This window comes from Oncorhynchus kisutch, linkage group LG26 (assembly GCF_002021735.2).
Source record: "Oncorhynchus kisutch isolate 150728-3 linkage group LG26, Okis_V2, whole genome shotgun sequence".
NCBI classification, from domain to species: domain Eukaryota; kingdom Metazoa; phylum Chordata; class Actinopteri; order Salmoniformes; family Salmonidae; genus Oncorhynchus; species Oncorhynchus kisutch.
This window is the reverse complement of record NC_034199.2, coordinates 42,480,616-42,494,553: the sequence shown is the minus strand read 5'-3', so window position 1 is coordinate 42,494,553 and position 13,938 is coordinate 42,480,616.

The following is a 13,938-nucleotide window of genomic DNA, read 5'->3' as shown; positions in this document are numbered from 1 at the left end:
AGCATCCCCCGAGTCGCCTCTTCACTGTTGACGTTGAGACTGGTGTTTTGCGGGTAACTATTTAATGAAGCTGCCAGTTGAGGACTTGTGAAGCATCTGGTTCCTTGCACCTTGTTGTGTGCTGTTAGTAACCGTTTGTTGTGAGTTGCTGCCTAGTCATAAATAAGAATCCCCGGACACCTAACATGGATATTGTACAGAAGGGCATTACTGGTTTGAAGGTCACTAGTATCCACACTTCTGCACTGAATATAGAATCCACACCAATATGTTTGCTGTTTGGTTTCAGAGTATAAATAAGGGTAACTTTTAGATGGTTAGATGTGTAACTGGAAGGTTCATAATGAGAGGGCTAATAGGTCCGGCTTCAACATAAGAAAGCACTAACTATGGTTCTGTGGGAATCAGGACCCCACAGAGACAAATGGCGGATGCCAACTTGTCCACTGTGACCGGGCAGGCTGCCCAAACTTATGCCTGTCCGCAGAAGGGCTCCCTTGCCATTTTAATTATGTGGAAATAAGCTCTTTACAGGTAATTACAACAACAATTATGCTGTTGAATGGTTCATTATGCCTCCTACCAGAAGTCTATTAAGAGCAGATTATAGGGAGGTAGAAATAAATCCCAATGAGTCTAGACCCACTATGGAGGCCCGGAACAGGACTGATCATAACAATCACTGGGTGATTCATGTGTACTGTGTAGACGCGAGGTCAAACCCCCCCCCTCCCCTAGATTCAGGTCAATCATTTAGTACATTTAGTTTGGTAAAAAAGTGCCTTCTTAACTCCTTTGGTGTCATTTTAGTAAGCACTCTTATCCAGAGTGACTTACAGTAGTGAGTGCATACATTTTTGTACTGGTCCTCCATGGGAATTAAAACTACAACTGCAGCATTGCAAGTGACTTGCTCTACCTACTGAGCCACACGGGACCCCCAGTGGACACTATATTGGTACCAGTGAAAGGATGAAGCAAGGTTGGCGAAATCGGATCATCTCAATTAAATCCAAGTAATACTAGAAAATATACAGTTGTTCAAGACCACAGGAGGCTGCTGAGGGGATGGATGGTGAATGGAATGTATTTGATACCACTCCACTGATTCTGCTCCTGCCATCACAAAAATATGTCCTTACTATAGCAGGTGAACACTGGCAAGCCCTAGAACTTCTAATTTCATGTTCATGAATCAGTTCAGTTAATTGTGTTGTTTTCAATTCAAACTGTGTTAAATTTAACAGAGGTCATGTTTATTGTCAATGTCAAATTCAGGCAATTATATGATGGTAAAACAAGTTGTGAGGAAAGGTTTTTTCAAATTAAGTTCATCAAGTTTGTAGAACAACATACTGGAAAGTCAAAACAACCTGACAAGGGGACCTGTAAGAACAAATATAAAAACGATGCACTCACTACTGTAAGTCACTCTGAAAAAGAGTGTCTGCTAAAATGTAAAAGTAGTATTCTGTTACTTGGTGTGCATTTATTTTCACTTGTACAAGGTTACAGTACATTCTGCATCTTACTCATATGTATGAATCTGTAATCATGATTCCTGCCAAATAAATTTATGAATAAATCACAAATGTATATTTTTTATTTTTTTTATTTTTATTTTTTTAAATTTTATTTCACCTTTATTTAACCAGGTAGGCTAGTTGAGAACAAGTTCTCATTTGCAACTGCGACCTGGCCAAGATAAAGCATAGCAGTGTGAGCAGACAACAAAGAGTTACACATGGAGTAAACAATTAACAAGTCATTAACACAGTAGAAAACAAAGGGGGAGTCTATATACAATGTGTGCAAAAGGCATGAGGAGGTAGGCAAATAATTACAATTTTGCAGATTAACACTGGAGTGATGAATGATCAGATGGTCATGCGCAGGTAGAGATATTGGTGTGCAAAAGAGCAGAAAAGTAAATAAATAAAAACAGTATGGGGATGAGGTAGGTGAAAAAGGGTGGGCTATTTACCAATAGACTATGTACAGCTGCAGCGATCGGTTAGCTGCTCAGATAGCTGATGTTTGAAGTTGGTGAGGGAGATAAAAGTCTCCAACTTCAGCGATTTTTGCAATTCGTTCCAGTCACAGGCAGCAGAGTACTGGAACGAAAGGCGGCCAAATGAGGTGTTGGCTTTAGGGATGATCAGTGAGATACACCTGCTGGAGCGCGTGCTACGGATCGGTGTTGCCATCGTGACCAGTGAGCTGAGATAAGGCGGAGCTTTACCTAGCATGGACTTGTAGATGACCTGGAGCCAGTGGGTCTGGCGACGAATATGTAGCGAGGGCCAGCCGACTAGAGCATACAAGTCGCAGTGGTGGGTGGTATAAGGTGCTTTAGTGACAAAACGGATGGCACTGTGATAGACTGCATCCAGTTTGCTGAGTAGAGTGTTGGAAGCCATTTTGTAGATGACATCGCCGAAGTCGAGGATCAGTAGGATAGTCAGTTTTACTAGGGTAAGCTTGGCGGCGTGAGTGAAGGAGGCTTTGTTGCGGAATAGAAAGCCGACTCTTGATTTGATTTTCGATTGGAGATGTTTGATATGAGTCTGGAAGGAGAGTTTGCAGTCTAGCCAGACACCTAGGTACTTATAGACGTCCACATATTCTAGGTCGGAACCATCCAGGGTGGTGATGCTAGTCGGGCATGCGGGTGCAGGCAGCGACCGGTTGAAAAGCATGCATTTGGTTTTACTAGCGTTTAAGAGCAGTTGGAGGCCACGGAAGGAGTGTTGTATGGCATTGAAGCTTGTTTGGAGGTTAGATAGCACAGTGTCCAAAGACGGGCCGGAAGTATATAGAATGGTGTCGTCTGCGTAGAGGTGGATCAGGGAATCGCCCGCAGCAAGAGCAACATCATTGATATACACAGAGAAAAGAGTCGGCCCGAGAATTGAACCCTGTGGCACCCCCATAGAGACTGCCAGAGGACCAGACAGCATGCCCTCCGATTTGACGCACTGAACTCTGTCTGCAAAGTAATTGGTGAACCAGGCAAGGCAGTCATCCAAAAAACCGAGGCTCCTGAGTCTGCCGATAAGAATATATTGTTTGGTTGAAGTATCATACTCACTCAACACTGTATACTATTCTTAATACAGGCTATTAATATTGTTGCAGCTTACTTCTAAATGAAAATATTACATCTGGCAGGTAGCCTAGTGGTTAGACTGTTGGGCCAGTAACTGAAAGGTTGCTGTATCAAATCCCAGAGCTGACAATGTAAAAATCTGTTCTCCCCTGAATAAGCCAGATAAGTCACTGTTCCATGGTAGGCTGTCGTTATTAATACGAAATTGTTATTAATTGACTTGCCTAGTTAAAAAAGGTACAAAAAATGTGGTGAAAAGAGCAAGCTTTTTTAAGCCCTCGGATCCATACAACATTTTCAGTGAACTACAGTATATGGAAAAGCTACAAATGTAAATCTCCAGAATAACTTTGAAATGGTCTTGAGGGCCTTTCAATTTGTATCAGGTTCAAACCTTGTGGAAATGCAATGATGGAAAACATGTTTTCTGTAACATTTGTAACATCACGTGATCTTCAAGCAAAGGCTCCTCAGAATATTGACTTATATTTTATGTTATACTTGATTAATAAGTATATATAAATATTTATTGATTTAATATTGGTGGGGTGGCAGGTAGCCTAGCTTTTAAGAGCGTTGGTCCAGTAACTGAAAGGTTGTTGGTTTTAGTCGACTAGGTGAAAAATCTGTCTGTGCCCATGATCAAGGCACTTCATCCTAATTGCTCCTGTAAATCGGTCTGGATTAAAGGGTCTGCTAAAGGAGTAAAATGTACATTTAATTTGGAGTACATATACTGGACTAACATTCATATTCAAGAATGTCACATGCTTTGCTGAAATGACAGTGCATGTAGGGCAAGCCTGTGGATATGCCTTCAGGGGAATCTCAGTAATGTATCAACCAGTGCAGAGTCTATGTGTGGCTGAAATTACAATAGATATACCATGATAAATATTTGTCCCAGTTTCTCCACCACATCCTCCAAGTTGTGCCAAAGCACACACATTGGTTTTGCTAAGACATTATGACCTTCAGTATAGATAGATTGGATTGTATAAGTGCAATGTACTGTTTTAGTTATCTTGAGATGTTCCAACGGGAGCCAGGCCAAAAGGACAAGCTAGCAGTGTCTTGCACTTTGGCACTGACTTTGATATCTGGAATGAATTTGAATGACCCATTTGTTGCTCCCTCATCGCGAAATATCAGTCATTTGAAAAAATATGATCTTTGCTTAGTGTTTGTGGGTCAGGGTGAAGCTAGATTAATCACATTGTTTTAAAGGCGTAACAATGAGATAATCACATACTTGCAGTAAACAACAGACCAGAGGGCAGGAAATTTAACAGGAATATAGTGACCCAGACTTTGCAACATTCGTGTCTCGTGTCTCCACCTACACTCATTTCATATTGGAAGCACGTTTGTATTTGAAGCGTGAGGGCACTTCTATTGGAAGTGATTTCCTTTGAATGGAACAGTCTGGATGGTAAACAGAGTCCAGAGATATTTCTGATATATTTTGTAACTTTTTTGGGGTTATGTGTGTATTGTTATTGTATTGCTCGGTATTACTGCTGTTGGAGCTAGAAACATAACATCTGCAAAGCTGCATACGTGACCAATATACTTTTATTTGATTTGACACTTAACGTATTTTTTAAAAATGATTTAACCTTTATTTAACTAGGAAAGTCCGTGAAGAACAAATCATTTTTTACAACGACAGCAACTTAAAGGCAAAAGGCCTCCAGTGCGGACGGGGGCTGGGATTCAAAATACAAAATAAATCTAATATAAATATAGGACAAAACACACATCATGACAAGAGACAACACAACACTACATAAAGAGAGACCTAAGGCAACAACATGGCCAGGCAGCAACACATGACAACACAGCATGGTAGCTACACAACATAACAACATGGTACTGTAGGAACACAAAATGGTAGCAGCACAAAACATGGTACAGACATTCTTGGGTACAGACAACAGCACAAAGGGCAAGAAGGTAGAGACAACAATACATCACACAAAGCAGCCACAACTGTCAGTAAGAGTGTCCATGATTGAGTCTTTGAATGAAGAGATTGTGATAAAACTGTCCAGTTTGAGTGTTTGTTGCAGCTCGTTCCAGTCGCTAGCTGCAGCGAACTGAAAAGAGGAGCGACCCAGGGATGTGTGTGCTTTTGGGACATTTAACAGAATGTGTCTGGCAGAATGGGTGTTGTATGTGGAGGATGAGGGCTGTAGTAGATATCTCAGATAGGGGGGAGTGTGGCCTAAGAGGGTTTTATAAATAAGCATAAGCATTGGTGGCAAATCTGATGGCCAAATGGTAAAGAACATCTAGCTGCTTGAGAGCACCCTTACCTGCCAAGCCATAAATTACGCCTACCCAATCTAGCATGGGTAGGATGGTCATCTGAATCAGGGTTAGTTTAGCAGCTGGGGTGAAAGAGGAGCGATTACGATAGAGGAAACCAAGTCTAGATATAACTTTAGCCTGCAGCTTTGATATGTGCTGAGAGAAGGACAGTCTACCATCTAGCCATACTCCCAAGTACTTGTATGAGGTGACTACCTCAAGCGCTAAACCCTCAGAGGTAGTAATCACACCTGTGGGGAGAGGGGCGTTCTTCTTACCAAACCACATTACCTTTGTTTTGGAGGTGTTCAGAACAAGGTTAAGGGCAGAGAAAGCTTGTTGGACACTAAGCATTGCATCTTCTCAGACCAGAATCCCTAGTGAACCCAGTACAGCGCGTTCAAGGCAGAAGTTAGACTTGTCACTGTAATCCCAGGCTCATTGCAGTACATGCTCAGACTTATTGGTTATATTAGCCAGTAAGACCGAAAATGTGTCTGATATCCACTCTCCTGAGCCGAATTAAGACATTTGGAAACATTAGCAGTGCATTATTAAGATATATTCACAAATAGACACACATTAGAAAGCTGGATGCTTACTTGTTTGGTCCCTTGTATACATTACATAAAGGACAATTGTACTCTGAGGAATATCACAAATCTGAAATGATCGAATTACTGCTGACTCATTTAATAATTTAACACATTTCACATCACTAACAAACAAAAACACAGGCATTTGCTAGTCTCAGGAAGGACATTTCACAGCAGAATGCTAAATTTAGCTGCCTGCGACTTGCTCCCCATCATCAGAGAGTGCCTCTTTTTTCATTCTCATTTTCATATTTTCATTTATTGATTTGGGGGAACGCACTCACAAGGGAAAAATACATGTATGAAGCAAAACCTAAAAAAACTGAGAAATTGAGGTACTGTATGCCTCCTTAAAGGGGAATTAACCAGTTTAACGTTATGTCTTTTTAACTATGTAACAAATCAAATCAAAGTTTATTTGTCACGTGCGCCAAATACAAAAGGTTCTCAACCTTACAGTGAAATGCTTACTTACAGGCTCTAACCAATATTGCAGAGAAAAAAAAAGTATGTGTGTAGGTAAGTAAAGAAATAAAACAGTAAAAAGACATTTGAAAATAAGAGCAGCGAGGCTATATACAGACACTAGTCAGGCTTAATGACGTCGTATGTACACGTGGGTAGGGTTAAAGTGACTATGAATATATGATGAACAGAGAGTAGCAGAAGCGTAAAAAGAGGGGTTGGCGGGTGGTGGGACACAATGCAGATAGCCCGGTTAGCCAATATGTGGGGACACTGGTTGGTCGGTCCAATTGAGGTAGTATGTACATGAATGTATAGTTCAAGTGACGATGCATATATGATAAACAGAGAGTAGCAGCAGCGTAAAAGAGGGGTTGCGGAGGCACACAATGCAAATAGTCCAGGTAACCATTTGGTTTCCTGTTCAGGAGTCATATGGCTTGGGGTGTAAAAACTGTTGAAAAGCCTTTTTGTACTAGACTTGGCACTCCGGTACCGCTTGCCATGCGGCAGTAGAGAGAACAGTCTATGACTCAGGTGGCTGGGGTCTTTGACAATTTTCAGGGCCTTCCTCTGACACCGCCTGGTGTAGAAGTCCTGGATGGCAGGCAGCTTTGCCCCAGTGATGTACTGGGCCGTACGCACAACCCTCTGAAATGCCTTGCGGTCGGAGGCTGAGCAATTGCCGTACCAGGCAGTGATGCAACCGGTCAGGATGCTCTCGACATTGCAGCTGTAGAATCTTTTGTGGATCTCAGGACCCATGCCAAATCTTTTAGGTTCCTGAGGGGGAATAGGCTTTGTCGTGCCCTCTTCACGACTGTCTTGGTGTGTTTTGACCATTCTTGTTTGTTGGTGATGTGGACACCAGCCCTGTCGGTGAGAATGGGGACGTGCTCGGTGCTCCTTTCCCTGTAGTCCACAATCATCTCCTCAGTGTTGGTTGCGTTGAGGGATAGGTTGTTATTCTGGCACCACCCGGCCAGGTCTCTGACCTCCTCACTATAGGCTATTGCTTATTTTAGTGATGAGCTTTGAGGGTACTATGGTGTTGAATGCTGAGCTGTAGTCAATGAATAGCATTCTCACATTGGTGTTCCTTTTGTCCAGGTGGGAGAGGGCAGTGTGGAGTGCAATAGAGATTGCATCATCTGTGGATCTGTTTGGGCGGTATGCAATTAGGAGTGGGTCTAAGGTTTCTGGGATAATGGTGTTGATGTGAGCCATTTACCAGCCTTTCAAAGCCCTTCATGGCTACGGACGTGAGTGCCACGGGTATCTAGTCTTGTGTTCTTGGGCACAAGGACTATGGTGGTCTGCTTGAAGCATGTTGGTATTACAGACTCAATCTGGGACATGTTGAAAATGTCAGTGAAGACACCTGCCAGTTGGTCAGCACATGCCCGGAGCACACATCCTGGTAATCCATCTGGCCCCGCAGCCTTGTGAATGTTGACCTGTTTAAAGGTCTTATTCACGTCGGCTATGGAGAGCGTGATCACACAGTCATCTGGAACAGCTGATGCTCTTATGCATGCCTCAGTGTTGCTTTCCTCGAAGCGAGCATAGAAGTGATTTAGCTTGTCTGGTTGGCTCATGTCATTGGGCAGCTCCCTTTGTAGTCTGTAATAGTTTGCAAGCCCTGCCACATCCGACGAGCGTCGGAGCCGGTGTAGTATGATTCAATCTTAGCCCTGTATTGACGCTTTGCCTGTTTGATGGTTCATCACAGGGCATAGCGGGATTTCTTGTATGCTGCCGGGTTAGAGTCGCGCACCTTGAAAGCGGCAGCTCTACCCTTTAGCTCAGTGCGAATGTTTCCTGTAACCATGGCTTCTGGTTGGGGTATGTACGTACAGTCACTGTGTGGATGAAATCCTCAATGCACTTATTGATAAAGCCAATGACTGATGTGGTGTATTCCTCAATGTCAATGTCAATTGGTGGTAAATAAACAGCCGATCTAAAGTATAGCTGAGAACTCTCTAGGCAAGTAGTGTGGCCTGAAATTTATCATAATATACTCTACTTCAGGCGTGCAAAATCTAGAGACTTCCTTAGATTTCGTGCACCAGATTTTGTTTATAAATATGCACAGACCGCTTCCCCTGGTCTTACCAGAGTGTGCTGTTCTGTCCTGCCGGTGAAGCGTGTATCCTTCTAGCTGAATATCCATGTCATCATTCAGCCACAAACATGGGATGTTACAGTTTTTGATGTCCCGTTGGTAGGATATTCGTTATCGTACCTCGTCTAGTTTATTATCCAATGATTGCACGTTGGCGAGTAATATTGACGGTAACGGCAGCTTTCCTAGTTGTCTTCTGCAGGTCCGGACGAGGCATCCGGCTCTGCGTCCTCTGCATCGCTTCCTTTTGCGAATAATTGTGATGTCTGCCCTGTGGGGTGTTTGGAGATTGTCGTGTGAGTCCTGCATGCTGCTGCTGCTGTTGTTGTTGTTGAAAACTCTTCGTCTAATCCGAGGTGAGTGATCGCTATCCTGATATCTAGAAGCTCTTCGTCTAATCCGAGGTGAGTGATCGCTGTCCTGATATCTAGAAGCTCTTTTCTGCTGTAAGATACGGTTGCAGAAACATGTACAAAATAATGTACAAATATCTTTAAAAAAAACACATAATAGCACAATTGGTTAGGAGACCGTAAAACGGCGGCCATCTCCTCCGGCGCCGTTTTCCTTAGTGGTGGTGCCATTTTCACACATTCCTTACCTCCAGATGGTGGAATTCCCCTTTAAGGTCTCAATCGGATCACGCAATCCCATTTTATTAGTAATGCATACCTGAAGTGATTTTCAGACTCAGCTATAAGCAAGGCTTAAATTGGGGCAATTGGAATGTGGCTTGAATAGCTAACTGTAAAAAAAACGATAATGGAAAAGCAACCAATGCCAGGGACAGTTTCATCACTCCCAATGCCAGTAACCCCCTTGCATATCCCAAATTCAGGCTCCAAACGATATCTTGTAATTTACATAATTGGCCCTTGAACATAATTATATTGTTGAATCCTCTTTTCTTGATAACCCTACTTGTGGTGTACGATGGTCAAAATTATTCCAGGGTTGTTGAATAACAGGGAAAGGACCCTTTCAGGGTAATGGGAGTGTCACGACTTCCACCAAAGGTGGCTCCCCTGCCTGTTTGGGCTACGCTCGGCGGTCATCGTCACCGGTCTACTAGCTGCCACCGATCCCTTTTTCCTTTTCTGTTTGTTCTGTCTGTATTGATTTCACCTGTTCCTTGTTTGAGATTTGTTTTAGGAGCTATTTAAGCCGGTTAGGCCCGCTTTTGTGTGGGCTTGTTTTCTGTTTGTCTGTGGATGGTTGCGTGTAGTATGTTCTCGGACGGTTTTGGTGTCCTGTTTTGGGTCGGTCATATTGTGTTCGCCTGTTGTGTTGGCGTTGACCACTTACCCGTTTACAGAAATAAAGTTGGTTTTCTATGAATCCTCCGCTCTCTGCGCCTGACTCCGCACCCACCACTCCTGCTGTATGACAGGGAGACATAAAGAGAGGAATGACATAGAAAATGGACCCCTGCATGTAAATTATCTTACTTGCTTCACATTTACAAAGACATCCACACTGTCTCTACATATCAATGTTTAAGATACTGTACATTGTCCATAATCATATTTAACTAACATACAGGCAGAAATAACATGGATCTATCACCAGCTGGCCACAACAAACCTATATCAAAATGCTTTCCAGAGGTTATTTTGTATAACATTGGATGTGCATCAATATACAGTTGAAGTCGGAAGTTTACATACACCTTAGCCAAGTACATTTAAAACTCATTTTTTCACAATAACTGACATTTAGTCCTAGTAAAAATTCCACCTTAGGTCAGTTAGGATCACCACTTTATTTTAAGAATGTGAAATGTCAGAATAATAGAAGAGAGAATGATTTCTGATTTTACTTATTTCATCACATTCCCAGTGGGTCAGAAGTTAACATACACTCAATTAGTATTTGGTAGCATTGCCTTTAAATTGTTTAACTTCAAATGTTTCAGGTAGCCTTTCACAAGCTTCTCACAATAAGTTGGGTGAATTTTGGCACATTCCTCCTGACAGAGCTGGTGTAACTGAGTCAGGTTTGTAGGCCGTCAGGTTTGTAGGCCTTCTTGCTCGCACACAATTTTTCAAATCTGCCTACAAATTTTCTATATGATTGAGGTCAGGGCTTTCTGATGACCACTCCAATACCTTGACTTTGTTGTCCTTAAGCCATTTTGCCACAACTTTGGAAGTATGCTTGGGGTCATTGTCCATTTGGAAGACTCATATGCGACCAAGCTTCAACTTCCTGACTGATGTCTTGAGATGTTGCTTCAATATATCCACATAATTTTCCTCTCTCATGAAGCCATATATTTTCAGAGGTGTACCAGTCCCTCCTGCAGCTTGATGTACAAGTACACCCCCTGGACAAGCCACTAGTCTATGGCAGGGCCTTACCCCCAATCTATAGTACCAGTCAAAGGTTTGGACACACCTACTCATTCAATGGTCATTCTTAATTTGTACTATTTTCTTGTAGAATAATAGTGAACACAAAACAGAGTCAATGAGTTCATGTAACCCAAAAAATGTGTAATACAAATCAAAATATATTTTATATTTGAAATTCTTCAAAGTAGCCACCTTTTACCTTGATGGCAGCTTTGCACACTGTTGGCATTTTCTCAACCAGCTTCATATTGTCACCTGGAATGCATTTCAGGTGTAACTTGTTAAATTTGTGTCATTTCTTTCCTTCTTAATGCGTTTGGGCCGATCAGTTGTGTTGTGACAAGATAGGGGTGGTATACAGAAGATAGCCCTATTTTGTAAAAGACCAAGTCCAATTTATGAATAACAGCTCAAATAAGCAAAGAGAAAGTACAGCCCATCTTTACTTTAAGACATGAAGGTCAGTCAATTTGGAAAATTGCAAAAACTTTGAAAGTCTCAAGTGCAGTCACAAAAACAATCAAGGGCTATGATGAAACTGGCACTCATGAGGACCGCCACAGGAAAGGAAGACCCAGAGTTACATTCATTAGAGTTAACTGCACCTCAAATAAATGCTTCAGGCCTTCATGGTCAAATTGCTGCAAAGAAACCACTACTTCAAGGGCACCAATAAGACTTGCTTGGGCCAAGAAACATGTGCAATGGACATCAGACCGGTGGAAATCTAGAAGTCCAAATTTGAGATTTTTGTTCCCAACCGCTGTGTTTTGTGAGATGCAGAGCAGGTGAACAGTTTAATTTGGCATGTCTGGTTCCCACCGTGAAGCAAGGAGGAGCTTTGCTAGTGATACTGATTTATTTGGGCGGCACACTTAACCAGCATGCTACAGCACAGCACTCTGCTAGTCCAACAAAGCGCAAACCAGATGGGATGGCGTATCATTTGTTTTTTAATAGGACTGTTAAGCACGCCTCTTGGAGGTGGGAACGCAACACCCTGCTACACTCAACTCCCCATGGGGTGAAAGAGGTATGGGACTGCAGGTGTGGGTAAGGATGAGAAGGGCAGAGCATTTTACCATTAACAGGGAATTTATTCCTTCTCATGGTAATTTGGGGGAAATGGGGCTGACGGAACCAAAGCGAAGTTAGTCAACTCTCCTACCCACAACTTACCTAACTAGCACCAACCGGCACACTAAACAAAATACAAGGGATGTACCTCCTAGGTCTTAGCTAGTGTGCATAGATAAGAGTACATACTATGGGTATATGTATGCCTGCAGGCCTCTTGCCTAAGCACTCCCAAAGTGCCATCCCTTTCCCCCCTGGGAACAAAAACAGAATAATTACAACCATAAGTAAACAATTTCAATAATAAAACAGTCCTTTTGACATACATATCTGCAGGACCGGCTACAAAATTTGACAAAACCTGTCTCTGAGCACCAACCAACATAGGACATCCAAGAAGCTCTCTCTGAGCAACAACCAATACAGGACATAGCCAGAAGCCCGCTCTCAACAACAAACAATACTGGGGCATACCCAGACATGCTCTCTGCACACCAACCAACACAGGACATACCAATCAACTCTCTCTGAGCAAAGGAACACTGGCTTTTATACAGCTGGAAAAGGAGTCTGTAATTGCAGACAGCTGTATCCCCTGACGAGAGGGCGTGGTCAGCTCCAATCTGCAACGGCGCTGACCAATCAGCTGCTTGGGGGAATCCAGGAAGCCAGTACCTGAAATACATACACATACATACAAACCCACAACAACACAGAAACTCGGGAACGTAACAGGACAATGACCCAACACACCTCCTGCTGTGTAAGGGCAATATGACCAAGAAGGAGAGTGATGGAGTGCTGCATCAGATGACCAGGCTTCCATAATCACCCGACCTCAACCCAATTGAAAATGTTTGCGATGAATTGGACTGCAAAGAGAAGGAAAAGCAGCCAACAAGTGCTCAGCATATGTGGTAACTCCTTCAAGACTGATGGAAAAGTGTTCCTCATGAAGCTGGTTGAGAGAATGCCAAGAGTGTACAAAGCTGTCATCTGGGCCAAAGGTGGCTACTATATTTGGATTTGTTTAACACTTTTCTGGTTACTACTTGATTCCATATGTGTTATTTCATAGTTTTGATGCGTTCACTATTATTCTACAATGTAGAAAATTGTACAAATAAAGAAAAACCCTTGATATCCTTAATACTGAGTGCACATCAGGTACGCTTTTGAGTATTTGGTATGACTCCGCTAGGGATTGAACTCACAACCTTCTAATCTTAGGGATGATGCTCTAGCCATAAGGTCACTGAGGTGGGAAAAGGGAAAAGATAAGAGTTAAATGTGCTCGTTTATACCTCGTGATCACAATACAGACAAATAGCAAAGAACGTGATCAGAAATATGTGAACAAATAAAAACCAACCCCATTATTATTGTATGTACTAAACCCACCACAAATCTCTCTTGTCTCTGAAAGTTGAGTATTTCACACATTTCTCCCATTTTTTAATTTCAGTATAGTTGGCTTTTGAAGTTTGGTTTTGCTTAGTTAATGCTGGTACCAGAGGATGGGTAAATAACACTCAACAACATGAGGACCAAAACAAACACTGACCTATAGGTATATTTAGACCGGGATTCAATCCCTAACCGCACCGACAGCACTTAGCGTTTGCCTAAATGTTGCGGTTATTGGCTTCAAGAGTAAATTACCTTTAAAAGTCAACTGCATTGCGATGACAGTGCATTGTGATTTGTTTGAATCTCAGCCTTAGCCTCCACCAAAACCAGGTTTCTATAATGTTTGCTAGCTAGTATAGATGTTATGTAAACACACTGTGTTATTTACATTTTGCTTTCCCCAGAAGATGTTGTCTTACGTGCTTGTTTGTTCTGTTGATTTGTCTTCAACAGACCATATCTAGCATGCAGGGTCCATGCAAATCA